Source organism: Mustela nigripes, chromosome 12 (genome assembly GCF_022355385.1).
Source record: "Mustela nigripes isolate SB6536 chromosome 12, MUSNIG.SB6536, whole genome shotgun sequence".
NCBI lineage: Eukaryota > Metazoa > Chordata > Mammalia > Carnivora > Mustelidae > Mustela > Mustela nigripes.
Window position 1 is genome coordinate 19,754,015 of NC_081568.1, and position 5,053 is coordinate 19,759,067.

Below are 5,053 nucleotides of genomic sequence, written 5' to 3' on the forward strand. Positions count from 1 at the left end.
GTGAATCACCAGGTTTACACACTTCACAGCACTCACCAAAGCACATACCCTCCCCAATGTCCAAAATGTTGAAAATAGAACTGCCCTATGACCCAGCAATTGCACTATTTGGTATTTACCCTAAAGATACAAACGTAGTGATCCAAAGGGGCACGTGCACCCGAATGTTTATAGCAGCAATGTCCACAATAGCCAAACTATGGAAAGAACCTAGATGTCCATCAACAAGACTTTAGTATTTTAATCCGTACTTTAAAAGTACAGAATTACTTTTTGTACTTTGGTGCTTAGGAGCACCTGCATGGCTCAGTGGGTTAAAGCCTCTGCCTTTGGCTCAGGTCATGATCTTGGGGTCCTGGGATGGAGCTCTGCGTTGGGATCTCGCTCGGCGGGAAGCCTGCTTGCGCCCCTCTCTCTCTGCCTTTTATAAATCGAATAATCTTTCTGTAAATCAAATAAATAAATAAAATCTTTAAAAAAAAAGACTTTAGTACTTAACTTCTGCATCTTTTTCTGTGTAACCTAATATATATGGAAGAGATAAGATACTTTTTCCTTTACTTAACTTTAAGAGGAGCTTCCAGGTTTCAAACTGAACATGAAATTCAGGGCTGGAAAAACAGCTTTGGTTAAATTATAAAACTGGGGCACATATTTTAAATTCCTATTTTTCTAATTGCTATATCATTCTGCAGGAAAAATTTCACATAAGAGTCCCTGATGACTACATCACATCTTATCCTTCCCATTTTTTTCTCACCATCGTGAAAACATCTATATCAGTTATAGATTGTCTCAATGAATATGACCATTCTGCTATGACTATCAACATCTGACTCTCTCTCCATCTCTCCAGTATTTGCACTCTACTTTACTTATAGGACATCAAGGATATACATGGAAAAAAAGAAAGAAAGAAAGAAAGAAAGAAGATAAAGGAAATTGTTCAGATAATAATGAGAGGGATTAGAAAAGATCATGAACATTGCATTCAGATCTATAAAAAAAAAACATAAATTAAAAAAAAAGTTAAAAAGCTTTTTTTCCCCCATGATATTTTTCTGTTTCTAATTGACAACCTGAGGATAAAGTTGTTTTTTTCAAAAGTAACATATTCTTCTTTCATAATCTTTAGTGAACTGGCTACAGAAGTGTTTTGTGCAAAATACAATTAAAAAGGACTTTTGTTTTTCTGCAAAGAAAGAATAAAAATGAAAAATGCCTCATGGAATAAATGTTAATATCTCAGCAAAGCTTATGTATTGTTTTTTGTTTTTGTTTTTGTTTCTTTTAAAGATTTTATTTATTTATTTGTGAGAGAGAGAGAGTGAGAGCGAGCACAGGCAGACAGAGTGGAAGGCAGAGTCAGAGGGAGAAGCAGGCTCCCTGCAGAGCAAGGAGCCCGATGTGGGACTCGATCCCAGGACGCTGGGATCATGACCTGAGCTGAAGGCAGCTGCTTAACCAACTGAGCCACCCAGGCGTCCCAAAGCTTATGTATTGTTACATCAAATATGTGATTTTGTTTTGGAATTCAAAGATGAAGCAATTTTATGAATAGATGTTTACAAAATGAATTATTATATGTTTCTCTCTGTGTTGTATTATTATTATAGATGTAAAGATATAAAACAGTCAATACTGATATGAGGAGACAAGAAATAGAACAATGTTAAATGAATTATGATATTGCAGTGCAATACAGGATAGAAATTTTAAAAGATTGAAATATTTTAATAAATATGGAGAATGCATTTAGATAAATTTTAATAACAAATGACATTACATAAATCACTGAATGCAGCACAAACAAAAGGACTAAAAACCAGGTATGTTTTATGTTAATAAGAAAAGATTGTGTGAATGTGTGTGCATGCACTCATGTGTGAGTGTTTTGCATCATTATTAAATATTAAGAGGTATTGAAGATAACAAAAAAGAATTATAATCTATAATCACTTAAGATAACATGGGAACAATAGGAAGATTTACTCTTTAAATATAAAATATACTACATGATGACTATAGCTAACACTGCTGTGTGATACATATGAAAGTTGTTAAGAGAGTAAATCCAAAGATTTCTCATCACAAGGGGGATTTTTTTCTCCTGAATTCATCTTTCTTTTCTTTTGATTGTATCTTCAAGAAAAAACGAATGTTAATTGACCTATCGTGGTAATCAGTTCACAAAATATATAAATCAATCTATCATATAGTATGCCTTATGCTTATACAGTGATATTTGCCAATTTTTTCTCAATAAAACTGGAAAAAAATAAAATGAAAAACAAAACCAATATTTAAATAAATAAAATTATTCTATGCACTATCTTATTATGTTGCAATATTTTCAGAATGCTTTAAAATGTAATGTTCACATTTGAGATAGGGTAGATAAAAGTAGACAATATGATCTGTTTTTTAAATTTGTTATTTGAAAATACAACAAAATATATAAAATATTCAGTCCCCTATGGACTAGTAAAACACTGTAAAGCTAACATGACAGTACATGATCATGTACCCTTTGATCATGCAATTACTTTTTACTACATTTGAGCCAGAGTTAAGCATATATATGCAGTCAGTTAATTGAGTTCATGTTTGGCTGGGATATTCCTGTAATTATCCCACATTTCTTTTATGAAAATAGAAAACAGTTGGGTAAATGTTCCTGAAGTCCCTATCTCCTGTTAGGATTCTATTTGCTAAACATAAGCTAAGTTGCTGAAGTAGTTGTATTACATAATTATCATGAATTTCATTTTTTTATATTTTAAAAATAACTTAACTATGACTTCATAAACAATGGATTGGTATTTCCCCTATTTTCCAATATTTTACAAATGTAATCTGCCTCTTAAAAATTACATCAATTATATTAATTACTTTATAGTAATTAAAATTAAATATAATTATATTTGAGATCCATTTACAGAGAGCTTGCAGATCTCTTTCATTTTTCCATTTTCCCAATTCTATAATATTTTGCTATATGAATACAGCACAATATATTTATCTATTAAATTGCTGTATATTTGTTAAATACTTATTTTGTACTCAGGCTTTAAAAAAAAAATAGTGCTGTTATTGACATATGACATTCTGTAAATCCCCTGGAGTTTGTGTGCTTGAAAAAGAGAGAGAGATATGTATATACATATATGTATATATGTGTATATATATGCATGTATATTATATATGTATGCATGTATATGTATGTGTATATATCTATATGTGTATACATATGTATGTACATGTATATATGTGTATATATATCACTTTTTGAATAAAATACAACTAAATAAGTTAAAAATTTCTTCATGATTATCATGCCAACATTTGACTCTTGCTCTTCCTTATAAATATAAATCCAGTCTCCAAATCCAGCCTATTAAAAGCTCTGTTGGAATTTTTATTTGAATGTCACTCTTGCATAGATTCCAATGTTCATGCCTTGAGAATTTGGGATAGATTTCTGGAAATTATTTTTCCCTGCTAAGTTGTTTAGGATAGGATGAAAACTCTCATTCCATCTTTGAATGACATCTTCAAATTAGCACTCAAAATAATTTTACAAATCAGCATCATCACCAGGGTGTGGAGGTTTCCATTCTTTCAGTAATCAGAATATAAAATGGTATCTTACATAGATTTATTGTAATTTCTTCAACAACTGTATATCAGACCAATGTTCAGGTGTGTCTTTTCTATATAATGTCTGATCATAGATTTTGCTCCAATTTGCTTAAATTTCAACAGGATTATTCACTCTTTTTGTCTTGAATAATTGACTTTATTTTATATTCTGAATAATTTGTTAGACGTGCCTGTTTATGGATTCTAATTTTATTTTTTCATAGTATACTTCACTCTTTAAAGATTTAATCTAGATGTATTCAAAACTTCCATTGTTTTCCTAGTGGTTTGCATTTTTGTTCCCTAACTAAAGTCATTCTATTTTTTTTCATATTTCTTTCTTTTTTTTTATTAAAAGATTTTATTTATTTATTTGACAGATCACAAGTAGGCAGAGAGGCAGGCAGAGAGAGGAAGGGAAGCAGGCCCCCTGCTGAGCAGAGAGCCCAATGCGGGGCTCAATCCCAGGACCCTGGTACCATGACCTGAGCCGAAAGCAGAGGCTTTAATCCACTGAGCCACCCAGGTGCCCCTTTTTTTTCATATTTCAAAAATATTTCTTATATTTTGTAAAAAAAAAAAACACTGCAAGGCATGTTGTGTATAATGTGAACTAGGAACCCACATTTTTTTCTAGCTGGATAACCAAGTGTCACAGAACTACGGACTTTTCTTATTCAGTCAAAGTGTTAGTTGCATAATTTACTATTTCCTTTAACATTTGGACCAATTTCTGTCTATTCCAATATTAATTTGCTTAATTAATGTAACTTTTTAGCAAGTCTTGACATATGTTTAGCCAAGAACCAGCCTATCAAGTTATATCCCAATCTTGCAAACGTTTCATTATTTATATCATATTATCATTGGTAATCAAACTCACTAATTCTTCTTAACTCATTGGTTAGTATCTTAGTTTATTCCGTTTTTTTGTCTTTTAAGGGAGATTTGATGGAAAGAAAATAAACACAAGAACAGGTGGCATATAATCATATTTAAGTAGAAGAGTACAAGTTGTTTAATCTGTTTTGAAGTAATGTATTACAAACAACACATTATGTCACAATATATAATTTTGAAGCATAGTTTTAGTGGTAAACATAATGTTAGATAGCAATATATCTGAATGTCTATTTTGGCTATTTAAATTGTTAAGGACTCATTATTTTAAATATAAAATAGTGATATCTAAAATTCCTCATAGCCATATTTATTTAGCATATATTTATAAAAAGTATATATAATATATAAATTATATATAAATATATATTTACATATTTATAAAAACAATATTTATATAGCATATATTTATAAAATGTAGAATTGATGTTCAAAGAATTTGAATATTTTTTAATGTTTTTGTTATACTGTTTTAAGTTCATATTTTAAGTACATATCATCAGATGTTCAA